General features: G+C 39.0%; 1 pseudogene; it reads right to left on the bottom strand.

Moving 5' to 3' along the window:
- Positions 1–27,623, bottom strand: part of LOC136837153 (3'-5' RNA helicase YTHDC2-like) — a 1,085,270-nt pseudogene that overhangs the window by 90,978 nt on the left and 966,669 nt on the right.

Below are 27,623 nucleotides of genomic sequence, written 5' to 3'. Positions count from 1 at the left end.
CTCACTTATTCGCCGATTTCTCAATGGAACATATATACACATTATTCGCTGAAAATCCACCTATTTGCGGTATTTTTCACTCAGAAATATTCACTACTTACTGTATTTTCACTTCATTTTCATGACTAAATGCACTTTTTGTGATAAAACTACAGTATTAAAATAGTCAGGTACAGTGCCCAGGTAGTGCTCCAGTTATGATAATTCGATGGGGTAAGCAGTTAATACCGATACCACAATATTTACAAAATATTTTAAAATTTCGAGCGGGCACAGGCAGCAGCGTACAATCAGGCAGCGAGAGATAATTTAAAAACAAGAAAAGCCCTGTAAAAATGTTTATACCTGAGTATTCGAGTAGTTTTATCACAAAAAGTGCATTTATTCATGAAAATTATATGAAAATACAGTAATTAGTGAATAATTCTCAGCGAAAAATACTGTGAAAGGGGGAATTTTCTGCGAATTATGGCTATATATGTTCCACAGAGAAACCCGCTAATGCATGAGTCCGCGAATCATGAGAACGCGAATACGGGGGATTTACTGTATATCTATATATATCTATATACAGTAAACCCACCATATTCGCGTTCTCACTATTCGCGGACTCACGTATTCGTGGAATTCTCTTTGGAATGTATCTTCCCATTATTTGCAGAAAATTCGCCCATTCGCAGCATTTTTCACTGAGAAATATTCACTAAATACTGGATTTTCATCTCATTTTCATGACTAAATGTACTTTTTGTGGTAAGATTAATAAAATACTCAGGTAATGCTCGAGTTACGATAATTCACCTTACGATAACTCGATTTTACAATGGGGTACACAATTAATACCGATACGATAATATTATTTTCAAAATATTTTAAAATTTCGAGTGGGTGCAGGCAGCAGTGTAATCACGCAGTGAGAGAGACCAAATTACAATAGACAACTTTTCCTACATCTCTTTATCCTATCTTCTACTTAAAAAAGTAAAAGAGAATGATAAAAGTATTGTTAGTAACGTTATACTCTTGTTTATGGCGTACAACCATAAACAAGCGAACGAGAAACTGTTGTTTTGCTTATAATCGAATCGGATAACAACAGCCATTTACCTGGTATTTCAGCCATTGTACGGTAATAAACAATTACCGTAGGTAACGGCACAAATGACGTTAAGTAGAACAGGACTGACATATTTTTACATTATACCCTTATTCGGTATGGATAAAAGATCGTCAAGGAAATATACTGCTAAATTAAAGCTGCAAGTTGTACCTGAAGCTCAGAAAACAATGTTCAAGCTGCTAATGACTATACTGTAAATTACCATGTATTGGCAACACGGATGAAACTTGATTTTAATTAAAATGGGAGAGAAAGTATTTTAGTCAAAACTACTGGGCATGAAAGAGCACATTACTGTTATTTTACGCCGATAAACAATAAATATGTAAAGCTTGTATTAAGATGAAATCAAGTGAAAATTGCGAACGGAAGCTTGAATTTTTTTTACACAAAAGAAACACCCCCAAATGGCCATCGTCAATTGTCATCTATCAACGAAAATAATAGATAAATTAAGTTCACACCAAGACGTATTTCAGTTATATTTCGACTTAAAAAAGGGATTTTGACAAAGGAAAAATCTATTTCTGGGGGAAGACCTGTGTCACCCAGTGAAATGGTTCCAATAGCACTATTTCTAGGTATAAATAATTGCTAAATATACAGTACCAGAGAAAAAGCTAACTAGAATGCCAGAGTTACCACCCCCGGATCGAACACCTATAATCGGTGTCGGTATACACTAGGGGTGAGCGTATTCCACTATCACAGGCCCTCGTCCAATAGATCTCTCTATTCTCAAATTCCCAAATTGGGTGTGCCGTTACAAAGCCGTAACCAAAGATACCCGCCCGCTCACCCACTAAGCGTCATCACGATACAGCAGCGTCATCCCAAAATTAGCACCCACCAAGCTTGGTATATCACCCGGGTGGGAAAGAAGTGCAGGGATGGGTCACTGGGTGACACAGGTCTTCCACCAGAAATAGATTTTTCCTTTGTCAAAATCCCTTTTCTGGGCTTGACCTGTGTCACCCAGTGAAATAGTAACAGAGAATCAGCCATACAAGAGCTTGGTGGTACACCTCAAAGAATACTTAATGGAGCTAAATAAAACTTAGAGAAAACTTCACTGTGTTTTAATACTGCCAAATTATAAGATCAACCACAATTTCAAAACTAAGAGGCACACAGTTAAAATTATAAAATTAACCAAACCAAGACACTTAAGGATAACAAAATATGACTAACAACAAGGTAACTGCAGTATATGAATGGGTCAGGCTGTGAAGCAGAGCTGACCTAAGGCTAGACGCAAGGCAAGCAGGCGAGGCAGGAAGGCTAGAGACTATACCACAGGTAAACGAGGATAACAAATCAAAAGGACAAGGCAGTCATAAATTAATCATGAGCTGGACCAGGAGGAACAATACTTCCTGTAGCAACTATGGAATATTTAAGAGCCTCTAGAGACTTAAGATAGTGGCGTTTAAATACTGTTAGTGATTTCCAGCCCGTATATTTTTAAGGTCAACAAAATTCATATTATGAAACAGTTAGTTGAGGTGGCCACTTGCATTTTGAACATCATGAACCCGAGGTACTGATTCCGGGTTTGCTTGTTTAATGAAATAAAGAATTTGTTGTCTGATAGCCTTTAGGGAAATATTACCTCCATTTTCCCTAACAAAAAGGCGCCTGAAGTTCTTTTAGATGTTCTATAAAGACAGATCCTGTGGAAGAGGAATAATTTTCCAAGGAGACCATCTATTCTGTGGATCTTCGTCCTTTGCTAGAAAACTGGGGTCCCGAAATAACAGAACTTCACCTGACGGGAGGAAATCAACATGATTGGGCTCTCTAGAAAGAGCAGACAGTTCAGAAATTCTAGCTCCTGAGGCCAGACTTACTAAGAATAATGTTTTTCTTAACAGACTTAGGTATGAACATAAACTGTTATCAGTGTCTGATACCAATTTAAGTACGTCATTTAAGTACCAGGAGACCGTGTGTGGACGGGTTTAGGAATTGACGAAAAACAGGAGTCTGTAAGATTAATATTAAAACCATGTAAAAATATTTTTCTTAAGGCAGATTTGTTGCAGTAACAGTACTAGTGGCCAATCCTTTCTCGAACAGTGATCTGAAGAAAGAGATCGCTAGATTCATGGTCATTTCATGAGCTGTCTGAGGGTAGATTCTTTCTAATCTGATTCTATGAATAATGTATTAAGAGGGTCAATGTTAGCGCCTTTTTGTGCTGCAAATTTCATGAAGTCCATAAGGATAGGGCATTCAGAATCCTTGAGGAAGCTGACACAGTCCGAGTTTGTACTACTTGTGTCAACTGTGGGTTGGGGATATGTTTGTGCGTGAGCTTCAACTCTAGTAGTAAAGGAAACCAACTGCCCATTGGCCAGTTGGGTGCCACTAGTGCTACTTGACCTTTGAATGATCCCAGTTTGTGTAAAACTTTCATTAACAAATTTATTGGTGGAAACAGATAGATCCTTTGCCACCTGTTCCAGTCGATTGACAATGCATCTGTGGGATAAGCTAAAGGATCCAGATTGGGAGCCACGTAACACGGAAGTTTGTGGTTGCTCTCTGTGGCAAACAGGTCTACCTGGAGACCCGGTACCTGAAGGCAAATCCACCCGAACGACTCCTTGTCCAAGGACCACTCCGACTCCAGCGGGGTTGTCCTGGACAGTGAATCTGCAATGACAATCCGAACACCTGCCAGGTGGGTGGCTGACAGGTGCCAACAATGTTTCCTTGCTAGGGAGAAAAATTGCAAACATCACTTGATTGATATGGCTCAACTTGGAGCCTCCCCTGTTTAGGCAATGTACTACTACTGTATTGTCCAGGACCAGCCTGATGTGAACCTGTCTGGCTGGCCGTAGTATCTTTAATGTTAGAAACACTGCCACTGCCCCTAAAATGTTGATATGGAACTGGTGGAACACTGTCGACCACGTTCCTTGAACTTTCTTGTGTTGGGAATACCCTTCCCAACCGCTCAAGGAGGCGTCTGTATGGATCACGAGTGAAGGAGGGGGAAACTGGAGAGGTACTGATCCCGACAAACTCTTGACTGTCGACCAAGGTCGAAGCCTTTTCCTCAATACCTGTGGGATAAGAGACAGCTTGTCTCTGTTCCTCCTGTTGGCTCGTTTCCGCCATACTCTGTTTATATCCTTCAGTTTGGCTTTCAGCAGCAAGTCTGTTACTGAGGCGAACTGAAGAGAGCCCAGAATTCTCTCCTGGGTACGACAAGAGGCATTTTTGTTTTGAGGAACTGTCTGGTAGCTTTGGCTATTTCTCTCCTTTTTGCTGGTGGCAGTGACAGTTTGTGTGTGTTTAGGTCCCAATGGATTCCTAACCACTGAAATCGAGCTGCTAGAACTAGGCGTGATTTCTTTCTGTTTATTTGGAAACCCAGGTACTCCAAGAAGTTGATTACTATATAAGTTGCTCTTTGACATTCTTTGGCATTGGATGCCCAAATTATCCAGTCATCCAGATACGCGGCCAGCATGATCCCTTGGGTCCGCAGCTCTTTGACTACTGTCTCTGCCAGTTTGGTAAATATTTTGGGCGCTATGTTGAGCCCGAATGGCATGACTCTGAGTGAGTATGATTGTTTTCCTAGTCTAAACCCCAATTAAGGGGAAAAGTTTCTCGTAACTGGGACGTGATAATATGGGTCTGTAAGATCTATAGAGGTGGTGATGGCCCCACGAGGAAGTAGGGTCCGTACCAGCGAGACTGTAAGCATGCGAAACTTGTCGCATTGAATAAACGAATTGAGACGGGACAGGTCCAGAATTACTCATTGTTTGTCTGAGTCCTTCTTCCGAATACTGAACAGATGGCCTTGAAATTTCAAGTGTCTGACTTCTTTATTGCATTCTTTTGCAGAAGTTCTACTGCTAAGTCCTGTAAGTCTTGGGATGGGTGTTGATGGAATCTGACTGGAGGAGGCGGCCCTTTGCTCCAGCTCCATCCCAGACCTTTTGAGATTATGCTGTGGGCCCACGGGCTGAAGGTCCAACGGTCCCTGAAGAGATATAATCTCCCGCCTACCTGGGGTGTCTCATTGATTGGGGAGGTCCTACTTCCTCTGATTCCACGGCCTCCTCTTCATGTGAGAGGGACCTGGATGCTGCGCTACCTCTGTAGGCGGCTCTAACCCTGCTTCCCCTCGCATGTCTATTGTAGCCTCGAAATGTCCCACGGCTCTCAAACAAGGCGTTGAAAGCTGGGGACGTCACGAAAGTTGGTGTAGCGGAAGCACGCTGAGCTGGCTGTATCAGTACGAACTGCTGCTGAGGTTGCCCCTTAGATGTAGAAGGCTAGCCAACCCGTGAGACCGGTACCCCTTGAAGCACTGTTGGAGCTTGAGGTCTCTTAAAGCCCTGGAATCTCCTGAACCTTTTCCTTTCTTTAGGTTGAGGTCCGGAGGTCTCAGAGAATTTCCTCTTGAAAGGAAGGCCCCAACGAGAGCGGAGACTTTGGTGCGCTCTAGTGGCCTCCGCCATAACATTATTGACCTCACCTTTTGGAAAAAGGTTAGGTCTCCAGATAGAACTTCTCACCAGCCTACTGGGCTCATGCCTGATGGTGGCCTCTGTGAAGATGTGTTTCCTGCAGTTCTATCTGGCTATCACAAGTCATAAAGATCCGATTGGAAGGAAGCCAATAAGGACTTCGTGAGGACTGAAACAGAGGCTCGTCATTATAAGATAATGCCGTTACCTCTGAGATGGTGACTGAGTGCAGGGAGCGACTCAACCTGCACCTGGCCTCAAATTCAGCTTTGAGCAGACCTTCCGGAATTCTGGGAAGATGCTCGCTGAATAGGGTGGAGGCACACTCGAGCGAGTTTCCCCACCATAAAGGTTGCGGAGCTCCCAACCAACACTCCGAGTCTCCGGGGAAGAGAAGAGAAGTAGAATCTGTTTCCCGGAGTTGAGGCATAGGCTTGCCATCTAGCCGCGCCTGAAGGGTCAATTTCGTAAACTTAGTAGCGCAAGGGGTAGGAATGGCGTCACCAACGGAGAACAACGTAAAACTTCCCTTGAAGGGGGTAAGCTTCGTGTTCCTGCACTCCCAACTTGTGACAGCGTGCAACAGGGTGGATTGAGCTTGGTCCCTTGGGAAAATAACTGTCTCTTTAGGGACCTTATCAGACCTAACCCAGGCTTCTTCCGTTAACCTGGCAAAACCTGGATGGGGGGGGGGACTAGGTGGGCTGGAAAGAACTCCAGTTCCTCCAGACGACGAGTGCCTAAACCTTCGATGGTCAATGTGCCATTATGCAGGGGGGCATGTAAGGCCAGTCGCCACGGGTTTCCCTTATCAAAGGGGGGGCAGTTTGGAGGAATCCGGGACAACATGGGATTGATGTGCTGCTCCGGATTGGATGAATCCGGAGAGCAAGCTTTCCTGAACCTGCACCCTTTGTGCCAATGGCTGCACTGACTCTCCTCTTTCAAGGCTGTAAGCTTGTGACCAGATCCTTTAGCCTAGCTTCTACCTTTGAGTCGATTTTCTGCATTAGCAGATCGACAAAGGCCTCAGAATCAAATCCAGGTTGTGGAGACTTAGATTTTGAATCTCTGGACCTCGACCCTTATAAGGGGGAGTAGCCTTAATTGTGGGCGCCACCGGTTTGGGGGCCAGTGACGACTTAGAGGAGCTGGCAGATTAGACCTTTGAGGTTTAGAGGACTTTGTTAAGTCCTTCTTTTTCTGAGATTTCACCTTGGGCATAACAGACCGAGATCTGTCCCCAAGGTTAGCTGGTTTGGAAATCCCTGGAAGGAAGCTGATCATGACAGAGAACCAGTGATTTTTCATCGCCTTGGGAGAGGCGCGAACTCGCGACATCTGAGCGGCATGCCACGACACTAGCGACCATACCAGCGGACCAGCAGGAAGAAGAAAAAAGGGGGTGAATTAAAAAAAAAATTAACCAAACTAACCTCGCCTGCCTCACTTACTACCCTACCTTCTACCTGATGGGTTTCTACACTCATGGGCTCCAGGTGGATGTTAATAACCGCCACATCCTCTGCCACCTCTCTGCACAGGGAGACGTCTCGGGAGGGTTGCATTTCCAATCTGATCTTTTCAATGATTGGGGCGACCAACTCCCTCGAAAATGGGGCGGAGATCTGAGCACCAGGGTAGAGGAGATTACAGATCTCCTCCGAGAGCACATAGGGGTTGCCGGACGCAACATTCCTCCCAAATCCGCCGACCCAGGTCTTCAGGGTCGACAGCGCAGAGGTACGGATTAACAGGTTAGACTGGAAAAGAAGGTAGGATTTACCGAAATATACTCCTCATTTTGTATGTTTCTAAATGAGGCATCAATACCGAAAGAGGCTAAAGGTTAGCGGGCTCTCATCACTTACAGACTCATCGGACACCAGTTTGTAGAGAGTGTAACAGAATTCACAGCCGTCTGGGTGCCAAACGTCACATCCCCAACCTGCAATGCACAGCTGGAGTGCGAGCGGCACACTTCGTGTCCGCACGATTGCCGGAGAACAGCCGGACACCCTGGTTCCTGACAACGTACCATTTGTAATTGGATTGATGGTAAATGAGTATTATTAAAGCAAGAGTCGCCGGAATAGGTCCGGCGACAAGAGAATACTTTAACTTAGCTTAGAAAATTATACAAGCGAAACAAGGCAAAACCCCTCCGGGACTGATCCCGGCAGCAAATTCTAAACTATTGCTTAAACTGACGAATGTTCTAACTTGTTATATAAACAGGTACTCTATGACATTCCGCCGTAAATAGTCACTGAAAACTCATTGTGTCTTATATTTATGGGGACGGTGTCACTGTGGCGGAGTAGGGGGGGGATGTATGGCCCCTTACCAACCAGCCAGGGTGGAAACCAAATATTGGAAACCGCCAACAACCGTGACCCGTACCACCGGGGTGGTTAAATGAATAAGAACAACGAAAAATCAGACTAGACTGGCGGGGAAGTAAATACTAACATACCATAACTGTTATCATGCAATCACGGAACAATGTTCGATGCTCCAGCTACTAATAGTAAAACCATTAGAAGCGAGCTAACGAAACACCGCCCGTATGGGAAAGGTAGAAAGTGACGGAAACCCGGCGAATTGCAACCGGCCGGGTGGGTAGCACCTTCCAGACGCCGACTATAACCACATAACGGGGGTGCCGAACGCAAGCGAACGGCTTCCCTCTTACGAGGATAACACTCAGGTGACGTCACCAATTTCTAATCGATAAGGTAAAAGGACGGTAACTAGGCTACATACACGAGAATATGGAGTTAATGATCGTAGCCTACTCTCTAAAAACAAAGCTTCTTGGACCAGTCAGGAAGGCCAGGGTTAATGCCACTGGTGTGGGGAGAGAAGGACCTACGTCCTAGCTCAGCCACTGGTGTGGGGAGAGAAGGACCTACGTCCTAGCTCAGCCACTGGTGTGGGGAGAGAAGGACCTAGGTCCTAGCTCAGCCACCCTTCACAAAACTGGAACAACTTGGACAGTAGGTAAATTAAAAAGTGAGGATCCCTCCCCTCACCCTAAAGGAACTCATATACTAGACTAACCTCACCTCCCAAACCTAATGGACTGGTCGGGAGAGTTAGGTAGCCTGAACATCGTGTAAGAGCACTGTCATGCCTAAGCCTAGGTAGGTTAGGCTAGCTAAGAACCTTAATTAGAAATAAAACTACCAAGTATATAAACAAACAAAATATCATAGGAAACATTCGTGAAATGGGGTAGCCTAGGATTAAACATATCTAATACCAATATGAATACAAAATTGACTCGACGACAGGGAGGGCCAAAGAATATGCATTATCTTTGGTAACATTTGGGTAAACATAAGGTACCCAAAATGGCCTCCTTGATGCTGAATCGTATGCAAAACTTAATCTAGGAATATATATGTCATCCTTGCTTGTACATAACAGCTAACATCATGAATAAATAATTTACGCCAACGAGAAGGAACCAGTTCGCTGGAGGAGAAGGGAGACTGATAAAAGGACCCAAATTCTATTGTCAGAAAATGGGGGACCTCATGCCTTCATGATAGCGAAGAGGCAAATGACGATACCTCATCCCCAACCAGCGAAACGGTAAATTCTCCAAATAAGCTCCAAACTATGGAGTAAATATATATAAAAACTAGGAGAATTCAATCATTTATAAAAAAAGTTGAGATTGAAGGTCGAAACGAGCAGAGGCAAACATACAGCACATGCCTGAACATGACGCAGCGCTGTTGTATTTAGGTAATCAATATTTAAGTTAAACCTAAAATACGATGCCTCAAGAAAATAATCCAACCAGAATTAGTACTCAACTTAGATGGTGAGAAAATCTCGGTGGAAGACATGATGAGCTGCCAAAATAGAGAACACAATCACCACAAAAATTTTTACGTGTTCTCGTTGCAGTGCTAAATTTGGAATGACGTTGTGGTATAGTGATGACGCTTAGTGGGTGAGCGGGTGGGTATCTTTGGTTACGGCTTTGTAACGGCACACCCACTTTGGGAATCTGAGAATAGAGAGATCTATTGGACGAGGGCCTGTGATAGTGGAATACGCTCACCCCTAGTGTATACCGACACCGATTATAGGTGTTCGATTCGGGGGTGGTAACCCCGCCATTCTAGTTAGCTTTTTCTCTGGTATATTTAGCAATTATTTATACCTAGAAATAGTGCTATTGGAACCATTTCACTGGGTGACACAGGTCGAGCCCAGAAACACTTCGTATAATGAAAAATAACCTTGCTCCTTATAAATAAAGTACCTTGACTCTAGAGGTTCATTTATGCTAACTAGAAGCAAGAAAAGCGCTCTGAACTGAGTTAAATGTGGTGAAATAAACACCATGTAAAAATTTCGAAACCAAAACATTAATGATCGCTATGATCGCAATTTATAATACAAAAGCAGTATAAAGAATATATACAATATTATTGGATACAGTGGGTTAAGGCATAACATTTTAAAAGAGCCATGGAAAAGATGCATATTCATTATGTTGACGTTTGTATAATACAATATGCGAATATAGAGTACAGTATAATGTAGACTACGCTACCATGTATGTGTATACAATATACCATAGTGTAGGCTAAACTAATTCTTGTTTGTTATTCAATTTCTCTTTGTACTGAATTATTATAAGTCACTTTGCATGAACCTCCAGAATTAGCTGATATTAATAATTACCGTGTATGTAAAGAGTATATTTTATAGTGTAGGCTAGGCTACAATATATTTATACAGTACTGTACATGGTAATGAATACCCTAGTGTAGGCTAGGCTATGTTCGAGTAGGATAATACCTGTAGAAGCATTTTTAGTTTGTTTTGTGTGTGTTTGAACTATCAAAATAGGCAGTTCTAAGTGTTTTTTGAAGGGCTCTAAGTATTCATGGGTTTTAGCTATTCGCGAAGGGTGTGGTACGCACCCCCCGCGAATACAGGAGGTTTACTGTATATATCTATATATATCTACATATACATCTAAATATCTATCTATCTATCTATATATATATAGTATATATATATATATATATATATATATATATATATATATATATATATATATTATATATAGTAAACCACCGTATTCGCGCTCTCACAATTCGCGGAACCACAAATTCTCGGATTTCTCTGTGGAACATATTTACCCATTATTCGCAGAAAATTCGCCCATTCACAGTATTTTCACTGAGAAATATTCACTAATTACTTTATTTTCATGACTAAATGCACTTTTTATGATAAAACTATTAAAATACTTGTGTATAAGTATTTTTAGAGGGTTTTGCTTGTGTTTAAACTATCAAAACAGGCAGTTCTAAGTGTAATTTAGCTTTTAAATATTATATTATTAATTTAATGTGATAATCAGGCTTGTTTTTCAATGTTATCATTATTAACAACAGTTTTCGTATGTACCCGTTACAGTACATTCTGGTAGTGCCTATAGGCTACCTAGCCTAGCCTATGGCGCTCGGTCTATCATCGGTAATACGGCCGCAATGGTCGTAGGCCAATTTTTTTGGTTCAGTATGTATTTAAAAATGTAAAAAGTGCTTCTGATACGGTAAGTTATTCAACTCTGAACTTATTTAATTTAATTTGTGTAATGTTTTGTATAAAAAGGTAAGGTTGAGGTAATGACTGGTGGTCAGGAATTGATTAATCCATTTTCAGTTATTTCTTATGGGAGAAATTAACTCAGAATTTGACTAAATCGAATCTTGACGCTTCTTCTGGAACGAATTAGCATCGAGGACCGGGGTTCTACTGTATGTATGTGTATGTGTATGTATATGTATATGTGTATGTGTATGTATATGTATATGTGTGTGTGTATATATATATATATATATATATATATATATATATATATATATATATATATATATATATATATGTATATATATATGTATATGTATATATATATATATATATATATATATATATATATATATATATATATATATATATATATATATATATATATATATATATATATATTATATATTTACATTCAGAGTCTGTTGGAAGGATGTAATGGGTTTTTTTTCATGGACTGTCTTTAAGGGCCAACTGAGAGCACCCAGAATGTAATAAAAATGAATGGGAAGGAGTTGAGACTTACCTTAATCATCAGAACTAGATTAGGGATTGGAATGTTGCCATGGGAAATGAGTCACTAGTTCTGTTTGATGAATTTATTAACAAATGAAGCAATCATGAAATTTATCTGAAAACTGATGATCCAGCAGGCAATCAAATAAAATGTGAAACACTATTAGACCGTAAATAGCTAAGTCTTGGAAATAGGAAGCCGTTAATGCTGATTAAATGAGTTGCAAGGATCCGGCACTGGTGCGCAATGGGAAGGGAACTGGGTAGTCCCACTAGGACTGCGTATCAGACTCTCCGTCTTATCAGAAATGGCAGTACTTCTAAGTATAATTGATTTATGAGGCTGGGTCGACAGCGTGGGAGCTGAATGACAGGATTCCTGGAAGAGAAATCCAAGTTAGCATTCCAAATCATGGAATTTCTCTCTCATGAAACTTAAATATACACCATGGAGGAAATTGGTCATTTAGAATTACTTAGCCCTTAGTTTACACTATGGTGGGAGTAATCTAATTCTGATCACTGAATGGAGCTTAGGACAAGTCATGGGGGTGAATCATGGGCTGCTTTGGTTAGGAGAATAAAAGTTGGAAATTTGGAAAATAATAGAGAGAAATTCACGGAGAGAAACAGTAACTGGTGTGGACTAAATGCTAGGATGTACCTGATACCTGTGGATGCTTGAACTCTGAATATATACAGGTTTTCGGCCTCCAGAGTTGATTAGTCTTCGCCAGTGGAAAGGAAGACGTAGAGATGCCACTCGCCCCATCAGTGGCAGCGTACAGAATCCGTGGCGTCCAAGATTCGGCCACTCCCTTGTTGTTTTGCTCCCAATCCCAGGGCATCGGCCATCTGCAAGAAGTCACACAGCCAGCAAGAGGTTGTAGGGAAAAATAGGTCTTATAGTTAAGGACTCAAGAGTTAGGATCATAGTCTACCTACAACCCGGTTTCGCCCCTATTCACTCGCGGCTACTTGACCCCACAATTCACGTGATGGGGGGGGCAAAGGAGTGGTATCGTTCTACCCCAGGTCAGGTGACCTGGGGGGTTAGACTTTAAGGCCTATAAGAGTTCAAATCTGGGCAATTTCTTCCTTCCCACAGCCAAACTAAGCCTTCAATTTAACTGACAAGCAAATTTCTCCTTAATTTTGATTCCCGATCTAGCAGGCTATAAGGGACGAATGAAAATATGTGAGAATATATATATTTACAGTAACCCAACGTATTCGGGGAGGATGCATTCCAGCAGCCCCGCCCCGCGAATAGCTAAAATCCACGAATACTTACAACCCCCCCCTCTCAAAATGCTTATACTTGTCTACCATGAAAGGTCAAACACCAAAGTATGCCTAAAAATACCAGCCTACATCAAATATGCATTAAACTATTACCTTATTACTGCATTAATCTTTGAAACGATATTATTAATATAATTTCCAAGCCATCTTAAACATTTTATCATTACATTTATATGTACAATCACTCAAAAAAGTTTTGCAACATACTTCAAAAGTTTTCGGACAACAGCTTATAATAGCGACATCTGGCGCTATTTGGCAACTCAGTTGTAAGCGCATGACACAACTGATTACTAGTGGTGGGTCCGAGAAATTACCTGCAGTTTCCCTTAAGCAGGGCTTTTTCTGATACAGTACTGCTTACTGTTGGCATACTTTACTTAATTAAAAGATGTTACTATAATACTTCAGAGGTCATCACTGTTCTTATGTTTTAATATTTTCATCTCCAACTGCCATCATTGTCGTTGTTTTGTCTCCTTCATACATGTGAACTTTGTAGACATAGGCCTACGACTGTTATAAGTTGAACTATTAGTCTTATTAACATCAACAAATACGACTTTTGTAAAGATTTGTTTGCACATTATTATTAATAAAATTTTTGAATGACTAATCCTATGTATATTGTGAACTAGTGGAACTTAATATAAAATATACTGAATTAGACTAACAGATTTCACGTATATTTTTGTAATACATAGAATATAATCTCGAGCACACACACACACACACACACACACACACACACACACACACACACACACACACACACACACACACACACACACACACACACACACACACACACACACACACACACACACACACACACACACACACACACACACACACACACACATACACACACACACACACACACATATACACACACACATATTATAATGTGTAATTTCTCATTTCTTTCATTGCTACTTAGGCCTATCATTTTGATGCCTCTTATGAAGTTAACTGAATATATAACGCCTATTTTTGTATTTCTTATTATCTAAGTTTCTAAAGAGTTAAAATTAGCAAGAAGTTCAACATTAGTTTAGTTAATGCTAAATGCCAGCAGTGAAGAAGACTACCATGCTCATCAGTGGAGAATTTCTCCTCCTCATCGTAAAAGATGACTCTTACAGAAATCCTCGGCCACTGGATTATATTATAACGCAAGCCCTAGCCTCTGTTCTTTGTGTTTCGCTGATATGAAGTGTTTCTTGGCAGGAGTATGATGAAATAATATCTTGGTCTCATGTAGCCTGTTACGGATGGTGTGAGCAGCAACTTGAAAGGGAGAGCGTAATGTTCTCTCCTTTTAGGAACACCGGCTGTAAGGGGAGTTAGGCGGAGCTCCTTCAGTGATCATCTGGTGATGATCCTTAGCGCAACGATGGGGTTGTCCTCCACTTTTTACAATGAATTTATCATATTTCCTCGTTCTCTCTGTTGTTGTATCCCTCTATACATGGTTGTTTTATTTACGCTAAGCTGCCGAGCAATACCTACAATAGACATTAGTCTTATGCATGCGATAAGATGTTGCCCATCTTATCGGTGCAAGTGACGAGACAGTTTAGTTTAACTTTCCTGCCCGAATGCGGAGTCACACGATAACATACGACGTTATGAGATTTTTTCTTGTTTGTTTTTGTCAACAATAATGGTTGAATTCTTTCTTTCTTTAATTATATATAATTTCATTGGTGATTATTCAATATTATTTTATTAGTCAATAAGCTTTTATCTGGATTCGAAATATAGTTTCTTCTTCGACTCTTTTGCCCAATCATCTGAAGTGAAATTTTTCAAAATGTTTCGTCATTTTTCGTAATATGAATTTTTCACTCACCATTCTTTTTTATATTATTAAGCGTATGATTAATAACCAAAGTCGAATAAAAAAATTACATTTCCTTGTAAATATCAAAAGAACAAATTACTGTTAGGTGAGCGAAAACTTCTGGAATATGTTGCAAAACATTTTTGAGTGACTGTACATATTGTATGGCTTACAGCTGTAGGTGAAAATAATCCAGTCCCCCCTATGTATTCAGCCACGCACATTTTCTTTCATGCAGCTACAAGCCTTCCCATTTTCTTTTAGAGGGGAACCATTGGTATTTATACATAATTCACAACACAGCAAAGCAGAGGAGTTACAACTCATCTGAGGGTGCCTCTTCACCTTCAGGTGCTTCGGGAGGCACTTCTCCAGTTGGTTTGGGAGGAACTACCTCAGGCGATTGGGGAAGCACTACTTCAGGCGATTCGAGAGGCACTACCTTGGGTGATTTGGGAGGCTTTGGAGGGGTCTTCTTCGTCTGTTTGATGAACATGGTGATAGGCAGCTGCTGTCGCTGTTTTTCATGGTGGTGAGGGCTTGATTATAGGGCTCCAATGCTAAACCAAGGATGTTTGAAAACTCTAAGGAGCGTTCCATATAAGGATCCCATGTTGAAATATACTTCTGTGAATCCTTAATCATTCTCTTCATGTGGGACAGATGTTCCAAAGTCAGGCTGCCCATAAAAAATTAAACAAACACTTTTGCAGGGTTTCTCAGTGTTCGGAAACGTTCACGTGTGTGAAAAACTTGTGTATGACCATTAGTTAGGTTCCAATGAAAAATTCGTGTGTCTGTGAATTTGTGCAACTCAATCACGTAAGTTCGAGGTATTACTGTATACATATATATATATATATATATATATATATATATATATATATATATATATATATATATATATATATATATATATATATATATATATATATATATATATATATATATATATATATATATATATATATATATATATATATATATATATATATATATATATATATATATATATATATATATATATATATATATATTTTTTTTTTTTTTTTTTTTTACTTTGGTATGAATACATAAGGAATGCAAGTGAAAAACTTTTTTTTGCATAAAAGGAAATAATATACAAAACACCAATAAATACAGATATATAAAAACTTGTAATAAATATAAAACTAAATATAAAATCAATGCAGAATACTCACTTGTAATCCTGACTCTTCGTTCTGTTCTTGTTTTCTCCCTCCTCCATTGAAGAGTCTGGCATTTTTTTCCTCTCGACATGACGAGGCACAGGTGGAGGAGGGAGATGCGTGCCCTTACTGCGGATGGGCCGCCCTTCGGCGGTCCGCTGCACCCTCCGGTGTCCCTCAGGTAGGCGCACTCCAATATATGACCGCAGTGTGGTAGTTACGGTCACACTCCCCGAACCTGCAAAGTGCTACCTTGCAGGTGCGACAGATGTACTGGGTGTCTCTTCTTCTGCCATTCATATGGCACACCCAGCACCGTTTCTGCTTACGCCCTTCTAGGAGCTCCAGTGTGTGATCCCCTGCCTGCAGCCGACACACAGGGTCCACTACCTGACGGGACATTGGAATGTGAGGGAGGGCGGCAGCAGGGGCGGCGGCATCATCAAGGGCGGCGTCGGCAGGAGGAGGAAGACCGAGGTTGGCCCTCCTAGCGACATCTGCCCTATCCTCTCGGGGCAGATTTGGAGCTCGGGGCAGGGGGGCGGTGTTGGAAGGCCACTCCTCTGGATTAAAGTTTATGAGCGCATTCCCAGCCACCTCGAGAAACTGGATGTGGGACAACCTCCGGGCGTCCGAATTGTACCCACAGTAGAGGATGTAGGCATTCTGGAGGGCCAACTGAAGGAGGTATTTGAGGAGCTTCTGTGTCCACCTCCTGGTTCTCCTGGCGAAGGGATAATACTGGATGAGCTGATCAAAGAGATCAACTCCTCCCATGTTCTTATTGTAGTGCCCAATGACAGTAGGCCGTTGGACACAAAACTCTTCATACGTAACTCGGCCCTGCCGACGTGTCTTCCGCTGAATGATCTCTTCTTGGATGGGCTCATGACTGGTCGTAATCATGGGCACGAGTCGGACCCCTTCCAACAGATAACGAAGACATCTCCCTTCCGCCGCCACTCTGTCTCTCCTCTTGCCAGATGTTGCGGCTGGCTAGTGAACCTCTTGAGGACATTCGGGGCCCCACGCACCAACCGAAGGGTACCACTGATGTGCACACCTGCTTCATACAGTTCCTGGGCCAGGGATACCAAGTTATAATAATTATCCATAAACAGGTGGTATCCCTGGTTACGGAAACGATCCACAAGACCGAAGACAGTGTCAACGCAGCGTGGAGAAGACCCCAGAATACACCGAGAAGTCCACGACGTATCCAGTGTTGGATTCCGTTATAAAAAAAAAACTTGACACCATATTTCTTTGGCTTCTTGAGGTTGTACACTTTTATACTTAAGACGCCCTTTGTATGGCATCATCCCCTCATCCAAAGAAAAGTTCTTGGAAGGAACCATGAGAAACTGGCACCATTCACGAGTGTACTCCAACACTGAGCGGACTAAGATGAGGCGGTCGGGGTTATTCTGGGGTATGGCCCTTTGGTTGAAGGCACTGAAATACCTGTCCAATGCCAGGAAACTATCACGGGGCATAATGCCGGGCACATTGGGCGTACTTAAAAAAAAATTCCGCCTCCAATATTGCCTGACGTCGGCAGCAGGCCTCATTCAAAATAAAATGTGGAGCCCCAAAAAATGTGCCATGTCCATGAGGTTGCAGCCCCGCCAGCGATACGACAACGTCGTCTGCGGTTCCTCACGGAAGTACTGAGCGTAATCTGCCATCTCTGCAACGAGGTATTCCAGCAATTCCCGCATCAGGAAGAGCTGAATGAACCTCAGTGCAGTGAGAGGCACAGGGACAGTCAGTCCAGGTGCAGCCGTGAATGGGTGTATGTTAGGTGGGGTGGGGTCCTCTAACCACCCATCATCACTTTCAGACGAACGGCCTTCACCCAAGCTGCCGCGACGTTGCGACCTTCTACAGGCCCGTGCGCGCGCACGACTTCGCACTCCCACCTCCCCACTGGCCCATCTCCCTCACTTTCACCATCACTTTCTGTCTCGTCCCCACCAGCCACAATCGGGGCAGCCTCCTCCTCCTCAGACTCTCCCTCATATGGACTGAAACCACTAAATTCCAATTCACTTTCCTCCCGTGGCTCCCGTACAGACATTGGGAGCAAGTACTCATCATCACAAACATCAGGCGTTATGTCCTCATCACTAGATGACCAACTGCCATCGAAATGAGGACTTTCCACCTGCTCTCGATCGAGCTCCAACAAGTATTCGTCAATGTCCTTTTGTTGGAGGCCTCCCAAATGCTTACATATGCCCCTCAGGACACCCCGATGCTTCCTAGGGGTCACAAAAGGCACGGGATGTGGTCCTTGGTCCCCTTCGGTCACACGTGGCCGCACAACACGGCATTGAAAAGCTGGGTCACCTTGGGTGCTTGGTCCCTCTCCAGCATCCCAGTCTAAAACTCGCCTCACACACTCACTACCGACAGGCAATATGCGCCTTTCACGGTCCTGACGACGTTAGGACATCTCTGCAAACGTCCTGTTGCGTCACAAATACGCAAACACTCGCCAAATTCTGCAAAACACGGATGCGTCAAGAAATCGCTCTCTGACGATGCGTCGCTGATGCTCTGTAGTGCAAGAGGAAAGAAATTAGGCATGTGCGGCTAGGTGACGCTTCTAAACAAAACAACAGCGTGATCCGTAAACTCCCAGCATCCCTCAAGCCGCGTGATTTAAAACTTTTTGCAAACTAGGCCTATAATTATTTTTCCGAGAAGATTTACAAAAACATTTTTTAGTCGACGTACTGTACGTCCACTCAGCACCCAACAGACAATTTTAGTCAACGTATGGTACGTCCAGTCGGCATTTAAGGGTTAAGTTAACTTTTAAATGAAATTAAAGTTACTGTAATTTCATTTAAAAGTTAGCTTAATACATTACCCTTAAAAAAGAGAAATAAATGGTTTACATAAAAACTGAGAGTTGTAAGAGAATTTCTCTCTCTCTCTCCACTTCCAACCGATCTATTTTTAGAATCGTCTCAACCTCTTTTTAAGAACTTTTTATTCTGCGTCTCTTTCTCTTTGTTCTGAAATGCTTTTTCATGAACAAACAGTGTTTTATATTTTGACTAATACAACTCGTAGTTATTATGTCTCTATGTTTTAGAACGTATTTGCAACACTATCGCATGTACACTTCGTAGACGATACAGGTCAAATTAGATCAATTTAAACTATCTACTGTATAGGTAAAGACGTACAGAGAATTAATAAGTTGTAAAAATGAGAGAGAGAGAGAGAGAGAGAGAGAGAGAGAGAGAGAGAGAGAGAGAGAGAGAGAGAGAGAGAGAGAGAACCAACACGAACGGTAAAGAATCCCAGGTTCAAGGATTGTCCTTACTTAAGAGAGTGAAATTATTCATCACTTATTATGGAGACAGAGAAAAACATTGAAATGTCAAGTTATAGTATTTATGAATTATTACAGAGAGAGAGAGAGAGAGAGAGAGTTAACTGAATACATTACCCTAAAAAAAGAAATAAATGGTTGGCTAAAGAATATAGTGTGTGACTCTCTCCCCCATTCCACCAATCTATTTTTATTCTGTCACTTTCTCTTTGTTTTGAAATGCTCTATGCCTCTATGTTTTAGAACTGCACATTTACAGTTTGTACATGGTACAGGTAAAATTAGATCAATTCAAAATTATCTATTGTACAGTTAAAGACATACAGAGAAGCAGTGCTGTAATACGTAGGTTGGCTAACTTTGAACAAGAGAGAGAGAGAGAGAGAGAGAGAGAGAGAGAGAGAGAGAGAGAGAGAGAGAGAGAGAGAACAGTTGTCCTTACTTAAGAGAGTGAAATTTTTCATGAATTACTACGGACAGAGAGAGAGAGAGAGAGAGAATTACAAGAAAAATTTGACCACTGATTAGCAACACTCCCATTCTTGTCATGTTAAATGACATGTCTGACAGCTTTTGCCTTCTACCTTCTTACAAAAGATGAGGGAAGAATTTGTTTGTTCAAGATATGAATTTTGTATTACAGTTGTATTATCTTTATTATTATTATTATTATTATTATTATTGTTATTATTTAATTTTATTAATCTTATTAATATTTGAAAATTAGTTCTTATTATTATGTAAAAAGTTTATTTATCATACAAATAAACATACCTGTTTACATGTACCATAAAAATTCATCTCACTAAAAGTGAGAGAGAGAGAGAAATTATTACTTATAATAATATTTAATGTTATTTAATTTACACATAAAAGCTTGAAAACTTATAAATTGCATAAAAAATTAAACAAACACTTTTGCAGGGTTTCTCAGTGTTCGGAAATGTTCGCGTGTGAAAAACTTGTGTATGACCATTAGTTAGGTTCCAATGAAAAATTCGTGTGTCTGTGAATTTGTGCAACACAAATCGCACAAGTTCGAGGTATTACTGTATACATACATACATATATATATATATATATATATATATATATATATATATATATATATATATATATATATATATATATATATATATATACATACATACATACATATATATATATATATATATATATATATATATATATACACACACACACACACACACATATATATATATATATATATATATATATATATATATATATATATATATATATATATATATATATATATATATATATATATATATATATATATAATGTACATATAGTATATATAATATATATAAGTATATATACATATATATGTATATATATATATATATATATATATATATATATATATATATATATATATATATATATATATATATATATATATATATATATATATATATATATATATACAGTATATATAATTTTACTTCTGGTTCAGATAACCGGATCCGGTGATCGTAACGTCTATGGGGCCCTTTAAACATGAATGTGAACATTACATTTCAGATGACATAAAATATCAGCAGCGTTAAAATACTCTCTTGTGTACTGTTGTTATTATTATTATTATTCAGTAGATGAAACCTATTTATATGGAACAAGCCCACAGGGCCCACTGACTTGAAATTCAAGCTTCCAAAGAAAAAGGTGTTCATTAAGAAGAGGAGGAAGTAAATGGAAACACAAAAACAAGCGATCCCTCTTATTAAAACAGAAAAAATAAATCAATAAATTAATAGATAAAAATGTATTAAAATGCAAGGAGAATAGTATTAGGGTAGTAATGCATTGCATCTACAATTGAACTTCTAAAGTTTCAATTGCACAATATCCTCCAGGAGGCTGGTCCACAGTCCAATGGTGTGAGGAATAAAGGGCTTCTGGAACTGGTAAGTTCTACAGAGAGGCACATTTACTCCATTTTGGTTATGATATATGTGATAATCATAGGGTCAACTAAAAAAAACTAACCGGTGATGTCAACATTGATAAAATGCCACATGTAGATGTAAACACACATGCATAAAAGTAAACAATCCGTGATAAGGTGAAAAGATGATTCGAACAAAACAGGAAATGATTAGTAACTCTTTAGTAGTGTTCTTAAAATGAATTTGCCTTGGACACATCATCACTGAGAAATGCCATATGTATTAAAGATGAAAATACAGGTGTTTCACACAAACAGACAGTTTCCATGATAAGGTAAAATGAGAAATCGGTGACAATAATAAACAGAAGAATAATGATAACTTTTTAAATAGCATTCTTAAAAATAACATACTGCAAGAGCCCAGTCTAGAGCACACTATGAATGTTGGAAGTACTCAGCATAACTCAAGTTAAGGAAACATCATGAACAAAAAAGGGAAAGTTATATAATTATAAACAAAACAGACAAAATGTAATATAATGCAGTAACCACTGATAACGCACAGGTAGGCTACCTACCTATCAAATTAAAAGTCATTTATGAAAGAAAAAGAATGTTTGCTTTTTTTTTCAAAGTGTATTTGATAGTACATTTTGTTACAAATACTGTATTGGAAAATAAGGTTGATAACTGCCTTTTGCATAAAGTTTTCAGTTTAAAGTGTGACGGGTGTTTGTAAGCATAGTGTTTATGGTTATGCTGTTGGCTCTATTAATGCAGATAACTGAGAGATTACTGTATGTGAAGAAATTGTTTTTTGGTGACAAAATTTTGTGGGTTACATACACATGATCGGATCATATGCAAGTATTTAGGTTAATTAGGGTTCTTTTGATGCTCTTTGTTGAGCAAGCTTCAGTTCAGAAATCTAAAAAAAATTCTGAAAACCAAAACACAGTTGCCCAAACAGATTTCGGATAAAGGACTGTGAACCTGAAAATTTTTTTTGACAAGTCTGATCCTGTGTGCAGACAGTCACTCAGGAATTTGCTTGAATCTAAAACTATCCTTTCTGGAAAAGTGGCTGAGTCCTTGAAGACTTGGCAGCAGAGTGTATAGTAGTATTCCTAATCAAATATCCTACAGGGTTCTAACTTCTCAATAAAACTGATGGAAAGCTATTCCCATAGTACTGACCCATATTAGCTGCATTAGTCAGATTTCACAGCCAGTTATTTTGGAAGCCAGAAGGTATCTACAGCCCTACAGTACTTTATCTAAGGTTGTTTCTCATCCTTGAAAGTTAGGGTGACACTGGACCTTCCTTCTTTCTGTTTTATTAACTTGTTAAAGAGCTTACTGCCTATTGGTCAAGATCAGAATGAAGTTTTGGTTATATGCTTACTGTACTGGCCATCCATTGCTTTGCCATCCTGTCATTCACATGGGGGTTGACACAGTAATTACTTGGTTGCAGACCACTTAGCGAGCATTCACCAGGCCTCTACCTCATTCATGGGCACTCATGAGTAGCTTAGCTCCTTGAAACTCTTGTGGGTGTACAAAGGAATTGTAATAATTGTGCCATGGCTTCAATCTAGTATAAACTATGTCCTACCTATAACCGTGAATAGTAATATAAGTGTATAGTACACTATTCGTCCAAAATCTGCAATATAAAAATTATTTCTACCTTCTCCCATCTCCTGGCAAAGCAAATGTAGCAGTAGCATGGAACAAGGGGTGTAAATTGCTGGTACACAATCCTGATGAATTCTAAAGGTTGGTGAAGACTCAAAGCTGTTAACAGCTAACAGAGATACAATAGATAATACTTTGCCACTGTGTATGTGCTAACATTCTGGGAGTAAGTCTAACTTTCTAACAAGATTTGGAGTGTAGAGATTTGCAATAGCAACTGGTATGTAATGGAAAAAATAATAATTATGGCATGTAAATTATGTCCCAAAATACTTGAACACAAGAATGCACATAAACGTGAAAAGTTGTACATTGTGATCACTGAATAGTAAATGTAATACTGGTAATATTTTCTGGTTTGATAAATTCTAATTACAACAACACTCAATTAACGTATAGTTAAATAAGCAAGATAATTTGGATGGAAAGCCAGTCAGCAGCACACTTGATTCCAACCACCACTAATGATGAAAATGGCTGAATCTGAAATTTAATTGGAGGTTCCCCCATTTTTGGAAGGTCTTGCCTCTTGACCAGTCACAAATTTACATTTTTTCAACAGCTGTGCAGCACTCAGTCTGCTCTTAACAAGTAATTAAGCATAAGTAGAAGTAAGAGGGTTTATATTTTGTATGAACACTTCCATACTTAATTACTTTCTTGTTATTTTACAGAGAATGAGGTGGCAACATTTTCAGTGAGAAACAAATTGTATAAGCATGCTTGGAAATATTTGTAAAAAAACTTAATTAAACCTTGTATCTTTAGAGATTTTCAATTGTAACTGGGCTTTTGCATAATTCAAGCAAATGAGAATGTTAAGATACATTTTTAGGTCAAGCTAAGCTAGATTTATATTAAGAAAATATAAAAAATCCAAAAATTTATATTGTGCTACTTTTATGTCAAAGTACTCTGTGCAGGTCAAATAAATGATCTGATTGCATAATAATTTGTATTTCTTACTCAAATTTAGACATTTTCAGCCAGAAGGAAGTTGCACAAAACAGCAACATGACCTTACAGAGTGGTCTGTCAAAGTGGAGCAAAAATTTCAAGCCTGGGTTAGATGACCAACTCTTAAAATAAAAAACCTGAAAAAGTTTATTAAGATATGAACTCTTTCATGATTAATGCATTATTTTTGAATACAGAGGAAAATTAAATTATCCAGTACTAATGACATATATTGTAGCTTCAACAAAAAAAGATGGAATGACAAAACAGCACAACCCTTTGTAGATTAAAAAATTCATTTACTGCAACATACTTACCTTTGCTATCTTTTATTCCTATTTTACTACTGGCACTGGTTACAATCCCTCCTCCACTGGAAGATGCCGCTGCTGTTGTTCTTACTGGAATATTGATTGCTGAAGAGGACGTTGGTGTCTTAAAAGATGAACTGCTTGATGTAGAAGTACTACTTGTACTTGAACTCACACTCTTATTTACATTTGTTGCGGAGCTAGATGTTATGGAGGAACTACAAACTGATGAAGTAACAGTGTTTGTATTTGAGGCTGAAGTAGTACTTGATTTATTTGTAGATGTGGATGAGAATATAGAATTATTATTTGAGCTAGACAGTGAACTACTGGAGACACTGCTGCTAAAAACTGGACCAGTATTGAAAGTGGTCAAGCTGCCACTAGCAGCTGAAGTAACAGAACTTGCTACTGTGACTGTTTTTGGAGCACTATTGTTATTTGTTGAAAATTTTGTAGCAGAAGAGTGTGGGGGACAAATGGTAGGTGTGGTTGGGGCAAGAGTTGGCGTGGCAGTATCACTGGTTCGTCTTGAGGAAGATCGACTAGATTGAGAGTCTTCAGATGTACCACCTGACAATCCACCTTCTGTAAAATAATAGTTATTTAATTAAAATGAAATACTTTAATGTACTAAGTTTTACTTAACACTTTGAGCAAAAGTCATGCAAGAGTTCATAAAGCTGTAGTCCATGTAAAACAAAATATCTTACACGTAATAATGAAGGGCCTTTTATCTTGCGAGATTTCAACTTTCTACAAGTAAATTTTTAAATTAGTATTTGGCTAAAGCAGTACTGCACAATGAAATACAAACATTACTTTCGATATACACAAAACTGAAAGTCTTTTACAATCCTCATCAGTTTAAAATATTCAATGGGGAATATTTGAACACTTGGCTCATATTCATAATATGGCAAGAATAAAATGTGTAATGGCTAATCTTCAACATTAACAAGTATTTAAAATTTCATTAAAGATATTTTCCTTTGGCAAAATTTAATTTCTAATATAAGCACATACCTTACTGTGACCATTTTGCATGTCGAAAACTTATTCCAATACCATAATTCTCTGAGAGTAAGAGTAATGTGTATGTAGGTAGTGTGTATGCATAGTGAGATTCGTTCTTTGTTTATTTTGCTTATGACAGCAAGAATGTGGGGTAGGGAGAAGAGAAAATTTAATTCAGTTAGCCCTTAAACGCCGAGCCTCTATTTATAAAAGTGTCTGCCGTATGCCGGCGGGGTTTGGGAGTTAGCGCCAAAGAGGAAAGTTTTTTTCAAAAAATCACAGCACGCTTAGTTTTTAAGATTAAGAGTTAATTTTTGGCTCCTTTTTTCTCATTGCCTGAAGTTTAGTATGCAACCATCAGAAATGAAAAGAATATTATTATCATATATAAATATAGGAATATGTGACAGCAAAAAAAATTTCATATATAATTGTATACAAATTGCGCTGTGAGCAAAAGTGTTAAAGCTAATAAGCTATTTTTTTTCGTTGTACACTAAATTGCAATGATTCTGGTATATAACAAATTGTAAAACGATCAAAGCAACACAGAGAAAATATCACAAAATGATGCGTGAATTTGTAACGCCCGGACGTAAAAAAAGTTTTTCAAAAATTCACCATAAATCGAAATATTGTGCTAGAGACTTCCCATTTGTTGCAAAATGAAGGTAAATGATTGAATATTACTAGAATGTAAGAGTTTTAGCTTACAATTGCATTTTTCGACCATTTCGGTCGAGTCAAAGTTGACCAAAGGTTGAAATTTTGGCACTTACCGTGATTTATATGAAAATATTTCATAATTGATAAAAGCTACAACCATGAATTATTTTTTGTTGTATTCTACATGAAATTGCGCACATTTTCATATATAAAACGTTATGTAACGGCTAATATAAAATGGTGCAAAAATTACAACATAGTGACTACAGAAATTCTGAGATTTTCAGCAGATTTAGCGTGTGCGGAGGTAATGAAAAAGTTTTTTTAAAAAATTCACCATAAATCGAAATATTGTGCTTGAGACTTCTCGTTTGTTGCAAAATGAAGGTAAACGATTGAATATTACTAGAATGTAAGAGTTTTAGCTTCTTACAATTGCGTTTTTCGACCATTTCGGTCGAGTCAAAGTTGACCAAAGGTTGAAATTTTGGCACTTATCGTGATTTATATGAAAATATTTCGAAACTGGTAACAGCTACAACCATGAATTATTTTTTGTTGTATTCTACATGAAATTGTGCACATTTTCATATATAAAATGTTATGTAATGGCTAATATAAAACGATGCAAAAATTACGACAAAGCGACTAAAGAATTTCTGAGATTTTCAGCAGAGTTTCCGCACGTGCGGACATAAGGAAAAAGTTTTTTCAAAAATTCACCATAAATCGGAATATTGTGCTAGAGACTTCTCGCTTGTTGCAAAATGAAGGTAAATGATTGAATATTACTAGAATGTAAGAGTTTTAGCCTAGAATTGCATTTTTCGACCATTTCGGTCAAGTCTAAGTTGACCGAAGGTTGAAATTTTGGCACTTATCGTGATTTATATGAAAATATGTGAAAATTGATAAAAGCTACAACCATGAGTTAATTTTTGTTGTATTCTACATGAAATTTCACACATTTTCATATATAAAACTTTATGTAACGGCTACTATAAAACTGCAAAAATTACAACAAAGTGACTAAAGAATTTCTGAGATTGTAAGAGCCTGACGTCGTCTCTTCCAAACACGTGTGTTTGTCGTCCATCGGAGTGGCGAGACGTTTGGCGTCTTCACAAACAGAAACATACACACAGTTTGATACAGAAGATTCGTTGGAACATTATGAGTACATGATTAGAATGCTTGCATGGCAATGCAAGTAGTGGTGATTGTACATACATCAAGACAACAATGGTTAGGGAGAAACAGACGGAAATATTGTATGGTTGAAATCTCGTTCCTTTAGAGAAAGAAAACGAGATGCTCTTGTTGTCTTGTCCACTCTGATGGACGACGAACACACACGTGTTTGGAAGAGACGGTGTCAGGGTCTTACAAGATTTTCAGCAGTTAGTGCGGACATAAGGAAAAAGTTTTTACAAAAATTCACCATAAATCAAAATATTGTGCTAGAGACTTCTTGTTTGTTGCAAAATGAAGGTAAATGATTGAATATTACTAGAATGTAAGAGTTTTAGCTTAGAATTGCATTTTTCGGCCATTTTGATCGAGTCAAATTTGACCGAAGGTTGAAATTTTGGCACTTATCGTGAATTAT

This window comes from Macrobrachium rosenbergii, chromosome 58 (assembly GCF_040412425.1).
Source record: "Macrobrachium rosenbergii isolate ZJJX-2024 chromosome 58, ASM4041242v1, whole genome shotgun sequence".
Taxonomy (NCBI): Eukaryota; Metazoa; Arthropoda; class Malacostraca; order Decapoda; family Palaemonidae; genus Macrobrachium; species Macrobrachium rosenbergii.
The sequence above is the reverse complement of the archived record's forward strand: the minus strand, read 5'-3'. Positions and strand labels throughout refer to the sequence as shown.